This window comes from Dama dama, chromosome 11 (genome assembly GCF_033118175.1).
Source record: "Dama dama isolate Ldn47 chromosome 11, ASM3311817v1, whole genome shotgun sequence".
In the NCBI taxonomy this organism is placed as follows: domain Eukaryota; kingdom Metazoa; phylum Chordata; class Mammalia; order Artiodactyla; family Cervidae; genus Dama; species Dama dama.
This window is the reverse complement of record NC_083691.1, coordinates 62517116-62532142: the sequence shown is the minus strand read 5'-3', so window position 1 is coordinate 62532142 and position 15027 is coordinate 62517116.

Below are 15027 nucleotides of genomic sequence, written 5' to 3'. Positions count from 1 at the left end.
CCTGGCACTTTAACTTAATTGAAATGTGCATCTAAGTCAGACCACAGTCTCCTGAAGTTTCTATGGCAAATTTGTCAAAAGTTGGAGAGTGTCATTTATTCCCAGCTGTTTCTAAGGTTCACAACTTTCATCCCCCCATACGTTGTCTGAGATTCTTGGCTGAGAGAGCTGTTTGTTTCTTTATTTAGCAAAAACTAGCACAGCTCTGCTTAGCAGAGGGACAAGCTGGAATTTGCAAGTCTCTGTGATATCACTCAGGCAATTGCCAACTTGTCACAGGTGTACACAACAAGAGCAGTGGGAAGGAGAAATCTATGGACTAGCGTGGACCTGGATGCTGGGGCTCCATCTAACATATCCCACACTTGTTCCTGCATCTGTTAGGGAAAATCAGCTTTTAGTGATGGGCAGAGGTGAGGGGTACAGGTCCTACTTGCAGCTTATAAGACGTTCTGAGTCAGCAGTTATAAGCAGAGCTGTTGACAGAATGCTGCCTGATCATTAAGCCACAAAGAAAGGAATGGCCAGAATAACATGGAAAAGAAAGAAATACAAAACAGTGAGTTTTCTGAGAAGTAGAGAATAAACTGAGAGATTAGTTTTATTTTTAAAAGCTGCTGAGTTGGTCTCACTTCTTTGCTAAGTCTCTTGATTTTTTTCCCCCAGAAGACTTGAATACCTGACCTGAAAAGTATTCAGGGGGAAATGCTGAGGCTCAGCATACCGACAGGTGGACAGGTAGGTGGCTGAACAGGTACGGCATTTTGGTCTCAGGTCAGCTTTATATGGGACTTAATTGAATAATATCACCTCTCACTTTTTTTTTTCTTCCCCCTCATTGATCAAGCTGCTTTTGAGAAAAGTGATACTTTGCATATCTGGCTAAGTGCTGTTAACAGCCTCTGCCTGTGGTTTGTTAAAATTAAAAAAAAAAAAAAAAAAAAAAGTGTGATCTTGCCGGAGAAGTAATTTGCTTCTCTCCAACCAATGATGGCTTGTACTTTATGCAAATTGGTATCTAGGGACAACAAATCCCATTTAATACATATGCATAGTTCATAAAAAAAACGACGTGAGAGAAAGAGGAAAAAAAGATAAAGCAACCGAGTCAGCAAAAGAACAGGTTCCGAGGAAATTTATTGTCCCAAATTGGACATTTGTAACAGATGATGTGAACAAGTGTTAACTTTGTTTTCAGCAGCTCTTCACGTACATTCACTAGACATCACACAGATTATGTTTTAAGGATCTGAACTGTAATAAAAAAAAGTGTCTATGGGCTTTAGAGTGTTGTGTTCCATATGGTTAGGGAAGTACGGAGTTATTGCGACAAGCATCTTGTGAAGCTCATTACGCGCGGTGGTGTTAGATGCGAATTGCCGCGCATAGCTATAGGGTAAGTACATGACATCCCACAGTCAGCAGATAGCAACTGGAAATGAAAGATATGAAGAACAGAGTACAGCTTCAGGGAACATGTTAGACACAACATCTGCTGGTATCAGAACACTGCATTATCAGATCATTGTGGCCATGAATTTTTTATAAAGATACTTGTTTCCCCCCCAAATTGCAACTTTGAAAGTGACATTTTGTACAAAAAGTTTTTGATTGAAGTGTGATGTCAGGAGGAAGTCCAGTGAAGCGATTCATTGCGGATAGAACCCACACTGGCCGCCCAAGAAAACTCCTTTCTGCAAATGAGGACGATGCCTACTCACAAAAATCCATGCTGTAGTGTGTGTACACGGGAATGCATAAGCAAGAAAGTTTTCTAAACAGAAACATGATGGAGGTGCTTTGGCCTTTCTTACCACTCAGTGTAGGGAATGGTCCATATTCTAGACAACCATTTAACCTTCTCTTTCCTTATGTAGACAGAGTGTCGGTTACCAGCTCCCATTAAGCAAGGAGGTCATATTCCATCCACTCCCCTCCTGTGCTCTGCTTGTTAATGGCAGCCATTAACAAGCCATTCCTGTCCCAAGAAATCTTGCCATTTCTGCTCTTGTAAGATATCCCCTCATTTCAGGAATCATGCATAGATGAAAAACTAGCCAAGTTCTGATCTTCAGGAGTAGTGTGTACATTAGTGCCCCTAGCCCTAGGAAGAGGGTAAGGTGATGGCCTGAAGGGAAGGAATGAGTGAGTAGATGGTGCTCGCCTTGAAAAGAGTCAAAGGTCCTGATACTTCGGTCCCATTACAGGATGTCACGTATTTCATCTTGGGAGATAACAATGTACTTCTAAAGCATTATGGCTCATGGAAGAACCAGACCATCTACATTCATGCTTCTGTTAATGTAGCTCTGGGAAAAGGCATAATTTCACTGATTCAGACTACCCAGGTTATGGGGTAGAGGGATAAACATATTTCTCTTCAAAAGCTAATACAAAAGAGGGAACAGAATTCAGACAAGTGGTCAGTCCCTGGAATGGACTCTGAAGAACCGAGAGGATGCCTTTTTCTCCACTGTGCAAACTATATTCAATTTAACATTTTTTTTTTTTTTTTTTTCAGTAAACCACTGGGTTCCTCTGAAATCCTGTTAAGAGTAGTGACACTGGGTGAGATTAGTGAGAGGTTGAGAAACTCTCAAAGTCAAAATATATTCATAGGCATAGATATGCAAGAATATGTGTAGAGTAATTGGCAATAGTTCCAGATATGGGAGAAATACGTAAAAGGTACTCATGAGTGAGTAAACACCAACTACAGAGTCTGATACTTCAGTTTCACCTCTGAGCTGTTTGCTCATCATCCTGTCACTTTTTCCCTTTCTCTTTTCTTCTTGTTTCTTTTTTTACTTCTTCATTTTTTTAAACCAAATTTTAGGTAGGAAAGAGGGTTCCTCTTTCCTTCATCATTCCTGTGCTGCATTTCTTTATGGAAGAGAGAAAAGCTATGACCAACCTAGACAGTATATTAAAAACCAGAGACATTACTTTGCCCACAAAGGTCCATCTGGTCAAAGCTATGGTTTTTCCAGTAGTCATGTATGGATGTGAGAGCTGGACCATAAAGAAAGCTGAGTGCCAAAGAATTGATGCTTTTGAACTGTGGTGTTGGAGAAGAATCTTGAGAGTCCCTTGGACTGCAAGGAGATCCAACCAGTCCATCCTAAAGGAGATCAGTCCTGGGTGTTCATTGGAAGGACTGATGCTGAAGCTGCAACTCTAATGCTTTGGCCACCTGATACAAAGAACTGACTCATTGGAAAAGACCCTGATGCTGGGTGATATTGAAGGCAGGAGATGAAGGGGACGACCAAGGATGAGATGACTGGATGGCATTACTGACTCAATGGACATGACTTTGAGCAGGCTCTGGAAGTTGGTGATGGACAGGGAATCCTGGTGTGCTGCAGTCCTGGTCGCCAAGAGTCGAACATGACTGAACTGAACTGAACTGATTTATACACAAAAATACCCTCTGGGAAAAGGATTTATTCTCTACTATTCTCTGTGAGAGTTTGAATGAACCATCAATAAACACAGGAGGGCCTGAAAAATCATTTGTTCATTGATCCACCAAATATTTCTTGAGTACTAATTACCATGAATGACCCTTCTGCTGAAAACAATTAAACTGTTGTATATCTATAATCATTTTGAAAAATATTTACAAGCAGCAAATTAGTAAGTAAAATTCAGAAGAAAGGAAGAACAAGAGAGTTAAGTAACCCTGAATCTCTCTTTGTCTTGAGAACATTTGCTCCTCTAAGTAAATTTGGCTTTTGCTTTCTTGATCTTTGAGGGAATGGGGAAAGCAAAGTCTAGGGGTCACCCAAAGTGGGAAATCTAATATGAGACATTCCTGCATAGAACCAATCCCTCTGAGGGCCACATAATCAATGTAACACAAAGCACAAGTAAACACATCCCAGTAAAAAGCCCATTGTTGGCCCGAAATCCTTGCAAAAAGAAGGCAAGTAAAATTGCATCTCTGGAAACTACATAGGATGGAAGAGGGATATTTCCTACTAAAAGTCCTAACTACAAACCAGTTATAACATGATTATGTCAGTCAACATTCATATTCATGCAATATTGTACACACACACACACACACACACACACACACACACACTATGCATGCACAGAGGCACGAGGACTTTGGTAAAAATTCTAGGCCAGTGGCAGAAACAGGACAGTTTTCTCTAACAGAATGCATCTTTCATATAGGCCTCCAAGACCTCCTTACAAATAAACTATTAAGAAATATGTACAAAAGACACAAGGAAATAAGATACCATAAGTGAGAATCATTAAAATTTTTGGACAATGTAACCAGGTAAAGTCTTCAAGAAGTAAATCAGATCGAATGTAAAATAAAGTTTTGTAATAAAAATCTAAGAAAGAAAATAGGAGACTGAAATTATTGGAAAGGTAAAGATTATAAAAATATAAAAGCATATTTGAACAAGAAACAAAGTGAACTGCTAGAAAATAGCTCAATGGATCAATTTAAAATTTGATTAGATATTAATATAAAGAAAAAGTTTGTGAGCTGGAAGCTATAGCTGAATAGAAGCAAAGAGATGCAAAGCATTTAAAAAGTTAAATCAAAATGAGGGAGAAAAAAGGTCTAAAATATGCCTAATTAACAAGAGGGAAGGGGGCTCAAGCAATATTTAAAACTATAGTGTTTTAGAATTTTCCAGAAAATATTTTCAAAGTTCTCATATTCATGACCTAGATGAATCCTAGCCAGAAAAATATGTACCACTTACATGAAACTCAGCAGCACAAAACATAAATATATTAAAATACCAAGAGAAACATGAGAACCTTCAATGGTTTAATGAACTGACAGCTAACTTCTCAACAGTGGCAATGAAAGCCAGAATACAGTGTGACAATATCTTCAGTGTGCTCAGAGAAAATAACTTTTAACCATGATTTTATGCTAATCAAAATAATTTTCATTTTTTTAGCTTTGAGATATAATTGACATATAATGTTGTATAAGTTTAAAATATGCAATGTGGTGATTTGATATATGTGTATATTGTGAAATGATTGCTGCATTTAAGTTAGTTAACACATCCATTACCTTACCTAGTTACAATTTTTGTGTACATGTTGAGAACTTTTGAGATGTACTCTCTGAGCAACTTTCATATATATGTATCACAGTATTGTTACCCATAGTCACTGTGCTGTACATTATATCCCCAGAACCTATTTATATAATAAGTAGAAGTTTGTACTTTCACTCATTCTTCCACCATGCTCCTCTGGTGCCTGACAACCACCAATCTACTCTTTCTATGAGCTGAGATTTTTAGATTCCATGTGTAAGTGAGATCGTATAGTATTTGTCTTTCTCTGTCTGACTTATTACACATATATAACACATTTTCTTTATCCATTCATCCACTGATAGACATATGAGCTGTTTCCTTGTCTTAGCTATTGAAATAATGTTGTAATTGAACATGGAGTTACAGATATCTCTTCATGATAGTGATTTCAGTTCAGTTCAGTCACTCAGTCTATAGTGATTCAATTTCCTTCAAATATGTAATTCCAGAAATGAAATCACTAGATCATGTTATAGTTCTATGTTTAATTTTTTGAGGAATCTCTATGCTGTTTTCCATTATGGCTGCACCAATTTACATTTCCACCAAATGTTATTTCCATTTTAAGGTATTATCAACCAATTTCTATTTCAGTAAACTTTTTCTCTAGGAATGTTAAATTTTATAGATATCTTTTAGAATCTCTAGGGTGGGTGACCATATAGTTTTTATTATTTATTAATTTGACAAATTATATGAATAGATTTTTTGATATGAAAGACTGTTTTCCTAACATAAGATCCATTTAGTTATACAGTATTCTGTTTGAATTTTATTCTGCAGTCTTTACTGTGAGATTTTATTTAGGATCTTTGCATTAATATTCATGAGATATTGGTTTGGAGTTTCCTTTTTACATGAAATCATTTTCAGCTTTTGCTATTAATGTTATATTCAATACATATGAAGAATGTGGAAATATTGGAGTTACCCACTCCTGAAAGCTTTTACTTGTGAACATGTCTAGACTTGGTACTTTATGGAGAGCAATAACGTGAGAACTATGTGGCTTGGACAAATGTGGAAAGAAGACAGACTTCTCATTTTGTTTTTTAACAGCTTTGTTGAGCTAAAATGTACATGTATATATCATAATGTTAACTCACTTCCTGTGTGCAATTCAATTCAACATTTAGAGTTGTGCAACCACCATCGTAATCTAATTGTAGGATATTTTCATTATTCTCTCCCCTTCAAAAAGCTCAAACCAATTAGTAGTCACTACTCCATTTCACCTTTCACCCCTACAACCAGTCCCGGACAACCACTTCTCTAATTTCTGTCTCTTTAGATTTGCTTATTCTGGACATTAAAAAAAAAAATGTTTCATACAACATGTAGTGTTTCCTTCATAGCATAATGCTTTTGAGGCTTGTCCATGTTGTAGCCTTTATCAGTACTTCATTTCTTAATATTCCAAATTATATCACTGTATAGATATGTCACATTATTTTTTACCCATTCAGTAGTTGATAGGCATTTGAATTGTTTCTACTTGTTTCCACTTTTGACTATCATGAGTAATGTTACTATAAATATTTGTGTACAAACTTTTTGTGGATGTATGTTTTCAATTTTCCTTAGGTATACACTTAGGCATATATAGAGAATTTGTAAGCCTTGGTGGACATTCAGTTGGAAAATTTAAACTTGAGATACCCTGGGGAAGGGCTAAATAAATGGGAGCTATTTAATATCAAAAAGTTTTTGACAATACATAGGAAGACATCAGATGGATTACCTGGGCTATATTGTAACTCTATGTTTAACTTTCTGAGGAATTCCTGAACTGTTTTCCAAAGCAGCTGCACCATTTCGTATTCCCTTTTGTATTCAGCAGTGTTTGAGGGTTTTCCAAATTCCCCGTGTCTTCATCAATACTTGTTGTTGTTCATCATTTTGATTACATCCATTCTGATGGATATGAAGTAGTATCTCAATGTAGATTTGATTTGCCATTTCCTTAATAACTAATGATGTTGAGCATTTCTTCAAGTGTTTATTAGCCATTCATATATCTTCTTTGGAAATAGTCATTTAATTCAACATCATAATGGTTTACTCCTATATTTCTTCTAAAAGCTTTATAGTTTTAACTCATTTTCTTTCTATGATCCATTTTGAGTTAATTTTTATGTAATGATGTGACATAGTGGTTAAAATTTATTCTTTTGCAAATTTACCCAGAGTTATTCATTTGTCCCAGATATAAACTTTGGAAATTTTGTTTATATTTAACTCTGTAAATGTATTCAGAAAAATACTTGGATAAGTTAAGAGAAAAGAGGAAAATCCTTCACAAAACAAAATAGAGAATGTCATTATCATAGGAGAATAGGTATGACATGTTTTTCCAGGAGTAGATGTCATTTTATTTTTTCAAATTCCCCAAACTATCCATTACAAGAATAGTTATGTGATAAGGTAATTTTTGAAAATAGCTCACAATATGTACAATAGGATATCCTGAAATCATTAATAAAGGAGATGTTTATACATAAACAAACAAGGAAATGCTCCAGAATACATTGTGGTAAAAGTTGCAGAGAAGTGTTTATATCATGCATATGTCAGTGTGAAAATTATATAATACATGTATACAGAAATGTATACATTTCTGTAAGGACTTATATTGAATAATCGTTATAAAACTAGCAAAGTGCATGACCTGGATAGAATAATAGATGACTGGGGAGTTGAGAGAGGTGAAAACTTGTTTTACTCAATGCCATTTTGCACTTTGTGGATTGGAAAAATGCATATGCCTTGCATAGTTAAAACTTAATAAAAATTAATAAACTTGATAGATGCGTCCCACTCTGCGTCCCCATGGCCTGTAGCCTGCCGGGCTCCTCTGTCCAAGGAATCTTTCAGACAAGAAATAGTACTGGAGTGGGCTGCCATTTCCTTCTCCAGGGGATTGATCCTGCATCTCTTGCATCTCCTAACTTGCAGGTGGATTCTTTACCACTGCACCACCTGGGAAGCCCCCAAATTGGCTTATTAGCTTATTTAATTTTAATAGGGAACATCTTTCTCAAAGTTTTCTCTGAGTTATTGATTATAGAACTCTAAAATATTTCATATATACAAATAATTCAGAAAAAGTTATCAATGCAAATTCCTTGAGCATCCTAACACTGCAGCCAGAACCCACTCAGTATTGAACAAAACTCAAAAAACACCCAAAGAGATCACATACTCTTCTTAAAGGGAACTTGATGCGTCAGCACACACTTGTTCACAAATCTCAGAACATTCAAACAGAAACCTCACCTTGTATTTTGAGAGAGGTACAATTTTACAAGCCAAGGAGTCCTGAATCATCTTCTTCAAAAAAACAATAAATAAAGTTATGGATTTTATTTACTTCCTTGAAGGGAATATATGGACATTTGGGAAAGCATTTTCTAGCATTCTTTTGAGGCTAATGCCAGAGAGCAAAACCATTTATCCCCAGTACTATGAGTTACATCTAATACTGTCTCTTTTAGCCAGCTGAGCTAATGGACCCACTGATCTGATCTAACACGGCAGCCTCTAATGCTCTCAAACTAGTTTACAAATGCTGTCTAAATGTTCTCTCAAACATGGCTGTTTTCCAAGATGTCCCTGTTACTCCAAAAGAAAGAATGTGTGTATATATATATGTATACACACGCACATTACACACGCACACACACACACACATACATAGACATATCTTTATGTGTTTATTACAATGTCTTGATTGCCCCAGACATTTTAATCTGTCTCATGTATTGTACACTTGAGAACCACTATTTTTAGTCTGAATTTTATTTTAAAGTTTACAAATTTTAAAGATAAAAGCTTGATGTGAATGAAGAATGTTTGGCTGTATTCTTACATCCTGTTACCAATTTGCTCCAGTCAACATATAAATATGTGTGTGTGTGTGTATAAAACAGTCGATATTTAACAGCAAATGACTAATTCCTTTCAATCAGAAGCCTGAGCTCTTCAAGTACAGGGTGTGAGAACTTAGGCAGTTAGTTTTCAAGAACCAAAGAAATTTACAAATGCAGTTACCTGTTGCTAAATCCCATGATTGGGAACAAAGAGAGGACTTCTTTATATATTATTCACCCTACTGCTGAGTATGTCCATCTAAAGCTGTGACTGATGATGTCACCAAAACAAAGGAGTGCATTTAGTCTAATAAGCCAACTTGAAGAGACATTGAAAGGTTGAAATTATGTATGGCAGAAGACAATTATGCAAACCAAATGATTAATTAATAATGAGATCCATCATGGGCAAAACAGAAAGGATCACAAAAGCCTTGTGATTTACTCTGTGTGTGTCCATATATGCTTTCAGTGTATATATTTTGGGATATAAATGATATATGCACGGTGTGAGTGCCATGGCTTCTGAATCTATGAGCTCATGACTGAGCTCATGACTCATTCATCCACTGGGTGGATAAATATCTAGAATGTAAGGATTGTTTCTTAAGAGATAGAATTCATTGCCTGGTGCCTGAAGCCATATGGTTTTCTTATTGGGGGAAAAATGGAATTTAATTGATTTGCAATCTATATTCCCTTATTTTCAAATATAACTAGTTGCTTTATACTGGCCTAATTTAATTTTTTGATATATTAAATCAAATGTAGAAGTGCATACATTTCTTCATGTGTGTAAGGCAATACTCATATATCAACATCAATGTAAATGCATAAACTAACAAAATACTATTCGCTGTACTTTTGAATGTTTCCCAGTCTTTGAATGAACAACTGATTTTAACCAGCAAGTTACATTTGTTTCCAAATTTTTTAGATCACAGTGGTTTTCAAACTATGTTTCATAAAACACACATGCTTAATATGACTTCTCTTTCTTCTTCTCCCCTCTTCTTAACTGTGATAAAGCGTGGGAGGTAAAGGGAACAAGGAGACAGAGCTCCAGCCCAGAGAGCTACAGCCTTTGGTGGGGAGGAGGTATGAGGGTTTATTTTATGTCTCTGTTTAAGCAAAAATGTTCTATGGTTATAAGCCATTTTTAAACTACTCTTAAGAAAAAATATGAAACAAAACTAAAGTTAGTTTCTTAACTCATACAAGAAATGAAAAAATAACAAACAAAACTTATTCTACAGAAGTACAGGAAAGAAATCTTTAGATAATTTTTAAAATATTTTTCAGTCACTGAAATAAAGCCTATATCAGAAAAAAATGGCAGACATAAGAGTATATTAAACTTCTACACATACAAAATAACATTTAAAAATTGTAAATGTTAAAAGTAAAACCTTTTAGATGTTAAAGGTGGAAATATTTTAACATTCATTAACAGACAACATATTATTATTAATAGCTACAATAAATAAAGACCTCTTTAATATGTATTCAAGAACAAGTAACTAGATTTAAAACAGCAAAAGTTATTAACAGGAAATTCACCAGAGAATGAAATCACACTTCCTGATCTAAAAATATTACAAAGCTACAATGATGAAAACAGTACAATATTGGCACCAAAATAGAGACACAGACCAGTGGAAAAGGATATAGAGCCTGGAAACAAACCCACACTTATATGATCAGCTGATCTCAACAAAGGTGCTGAAAAGATACATAAGGAAAGAACAGTGTCATCAGCCAATGGTGCTGGGAAAACTGGATATCCATATGCAAAGAGGCAACACTCTACCCCTTTTACCAAAAAATCATTTTGAAATGCAGTAAGACTTAACAAAAAGATCTGAATCTATAAAACTCCTGGAAGAAAACATAAAGAAAAAACTCCTTGACATTGGTCTTGGACATTATTTCTTGGCTATAACACCAAAAGCACAGATAATAAAAGCAAAAATAGACAGGTGAAACTACACCAAACTAAAACCCTGCAGATCAAAAGAAACAATCAAAAGGGTCAAAAGACAGCCTACAGAGTCAAAGAAAATATTTACAAACCACCTATCTAAAAAGGAGGTTTTGTATTTTTCTGTCCAAAATTTATAAGAAACTTCTACAACTTAAAATCAAACAAACAAAATCTAATTTAAAAATGAGCACAGGATTTGAATATATATTTCTCCAAAGAAGACAAACACAAGGCCAGCATGTATACAAAAAGATATAGAAATCATCAGAGAAATGAGAATTAAAAGCACAGTGAGGTACCATCCCCAACCTGTTAGGATGACCATTGTCAAAAACAAAACAAAATGCAATAAATTTTCATAAGGATGTAGAGAAAAAGGAACCCTTGTGTATTGTTGGTGGAATGCAAAATGATGAGGAACCTGTGGAAAACAATGTTGAGTTTCCTAAAAAACTCATAAATATACTATAATGTGTGTGTAGTCGCTCAGTAGTATCTGACTCTTTGCAACCCCATGAACTGTAGCCCACGAGGCTCCTCTGTCCATGGGATTCTCCAGGCAAGAATACTGGAATGGAAAAAAAAAAAAAAAAAGAATACTGGAATGGGTAGCCATTTCCTTCTCCAGGGGATCTTCCCAACCCAGGGATCGAACCCAGGTTTCCTGCATTGAAGTCAGATTCTTTACCACCTGAGTCACCAGGGAAGCCTCATTTGTTATATAGAAGTAGATAAATAATACATGATGTTTTATGGTAACATTGTTTGTAATAGTGAAAAATCAGAAAAAATTTAAATTTCTATCAATAAGTATATGGTTGAATAAATTGTGATTAATCTATACTATGAGATATTATGTAATTATTAAATTAATAAGGTAGCTCTTTATCTTCTAAAATGAAATATCTTTAGGAAGAATTACATAATAAAGCTATCAAAATAAGTATTGCATTAATATTGATAGTAAAATACATTTTTATATTTATAGTTTACATATACATATATATGTATCTATATTTTTCTGTCTGTATCTGTAAAACTACAGATATCTGTATTTTTATGTGCTTTTGGAAATCTTTATAAAAGAGGGGGTTGGACTGAAGGAAGTAGCAAGGAGATTTAATTTTATGCACTTCTACATATTTGGAATTTTTTAATAACAAACATGTTTTATGTATCTGTGTTTCCTCATATGACTTCATTTTAAAATTTAAACTAATGAAAAATAAATGAAGTACTGTACTTTAAGAGCATTCATTGTTGATATTAACTAATTACCAAGCTGTAAAAGACAAGGAAATAAAGTAAAAATGCATAGTTTAATTAACTTTTTGGCTTTGAAAAAGCAAGTGAAATGACTGTTAGTTTTGATTATAAGCCAGGTAGTTTTATGCATTCCTACAGTTACTGCTTACCTGTCTGTCAAATGGGACTGTGGATCTCAAGAGGTGACCTTGGGAAAAAAAGGATGACTTGGCTCAAATACACCACTAAAACTGGACAAAGTTCAGAATCCATACCAAATGCCAGATGGACTACGGGTCGATACTGACATCCTCATGTACAAAGGACAGCACATTAAAGAAGGGGATGAAATAGATGTCTACCTGTGGGAGCTATTGATTGGGTTTAATGCTAGGGCTTTCATCCTGTTATGCTGCATGTAATATGCTGAGGATTTCAGAAAAAAATAATGCATGGGCTGTCCCAAGTACTAGAGGTCAAAAGGGAGTGGATAATAGAATTTGAATAAAAAGGAAAAATTGATTAGCTGATAGTGATTATTAGGCAAGGTTACAGAAGGCAATGTTACAACTAGCAAAGCATTGCTAAAGGACACTCAGCTCTTAATACAAAGCCACCTGAATCAACCTGAAGTATAACATACGAAGATTCAAGTGACCGAGGCAAATTTTAATTAGGATTACAAACATTACTTTGCAAAACATGGCTTAAGTTTTCTTGAGAGTGTTTATGTAAAACTTTATGTTTTTCTTTCCAAGGTTTCTTACAAAGAGGTCTTAAAAAAATTCTTTTATTCCAGTTTATAGATTTTCCTTATTTTAATGTTCTCCTCTCTAGTGTAAGCATATTATAAATGGAATTAACTACATTACAAATGCTTTTAATCTGATTTTACTGGTTCCTAGGGCTGGGAATCGGGTGGAGAGGGAGGTGGGAGGGGGGATCGGGATGGGGAATACGTGTAAATCTATGGCTGATTCATATCAATGTACGACAAAACCCACTGAAATGTTGTGAAGTAATTAGCCTCCAACTAATAAAAAAAAATAATAAAAAAAAGATAAACACAGTTATATAGAAACTAAATTACATATTTAAATAAACACATTTATCCATGTGCCTTATTCATTATCCCAACTAACCATAGCAGAAAGGCCAGGCTATACCTCTTCAAAAATAAAGTAGCTTGAAAACAGTTTCTCTGAACACTGGAATTTTCTTGATGAATGAACTGGCAAGAAGAGCTCATGATTTGATGTATTCTTTGTTTATACTTCCTGAATTTTAGGCTGGGGCTATATATTTTGGGGGCACTACATACATTTTTATGACTAATCATATGTAAGAAATAATTGACATTTTTTTAATTCACTTAAATCAATTGCTGAGCAATCATGTTGGTTGCTGCAGTCGATTTGATCTGGTAATTCAAGACAAGTGAAATATTAATACATACTGGGTGCTGTTGACTGAAAGTCCTCTGTCTACGGCCATAACTTTGGACCTGGTGACACATGAAGAAAGAAATGGTAGAGCTTAAGCTGAGAATTTTTAAAGAAATGATTAAAAGGAGAGGATGGCATAGCCCAAAATGTGAGAACCAGCTCCTAAAATCACAGTGGAGTTCTGCCTCAACTTAACCTTTTCTTATATTTACTTTGGAGTAGTTCCAAATTCTGTGCTATGTCATTCATAAATCATCTCATCATGAATGGACTTTCCCTCTTCCAATTATCTATTAAATATCCTCATCAACTCAGACACACCAGTGACCTGCCCTGACCACATCTTTGTGAGGGATCCTGTTTGTCTCCTTCCCTCTAAATCAGTGTTTCCTGAGCTATTCAATAGGCAGCAACTCTTTTCTTGGTCATTGTCCTTCTTGTTACTTTGGATCATTATTTACCTTTTGTGCTATCATTGACTTTTTTTACATTACCTCAAGTACATGAGATGCTTTTGGAGTGCAACTGATTCTGCTCTTGTCTTTTCTTGCTTTTTTTGCCCATCCCCACTTCCCTACCACTGAGCCTGTCACAGTGCCTTAGACTAGGAAATCCTCATCATGTATTTATCGTTCTATAATTTTAAAACCTTGGTATAGTTGCACCCTTTGAGAACTTCACAACTTTGTTGAGGCAGGACTTTATTTGCACCTCAAAAACGTTTTATTACTATTATAAAGGCAAAGGGGAAATATGTTTAATTAACATGTATGGATGTGAGAGTTGGACTGTGAAGAAAGCTGAGCACCCAAAATATTGATGCTGTTGAACTGTGGTGTTGGAGAAGACTCTTGAGAGTCCCTTGGACTGCAAGGAAATCCAACCAGTCCATCCTAAAGGAGATCAGTCCTGGGTGTTCATTGGAAAGACTGATGCTGAAGCTGAAATTCCAATACTTTGGCCACCTGATGCGAAGAGCTGACTCATTGGAAAAGACCCTGATGCTGGGAGGGATTGGGGGCAGGAGGAGAAGGGGACGACAGAGGATGAGATGGCTAGATGGCATCACCGACTCAATGGACATGAATTTGAGTAAACTCCGGGAGTTTGTGATGGACAGGGAGGCCTGACGTGCTGCGATTCATGGGGTCGCAAAGAGTCGGACACGACTGAGCGACTGAACTGAACTGAACTGAACAGTAATTAAATTTTCATAATACTATTTAATCTTCTTCATATGCTTATGAAGAGATGGGTATTATTATTTTTTTTCTACTACAGATGAGGAAACCAGGCTGAGACAGGTCAAGCAATTTGCCTAAAGTTGAAATGATTCTAAGTGGTTAGGCTGATTCAAACCTAGGTTAGTAGCCTCTGGGCCATTTCAACAATAAATA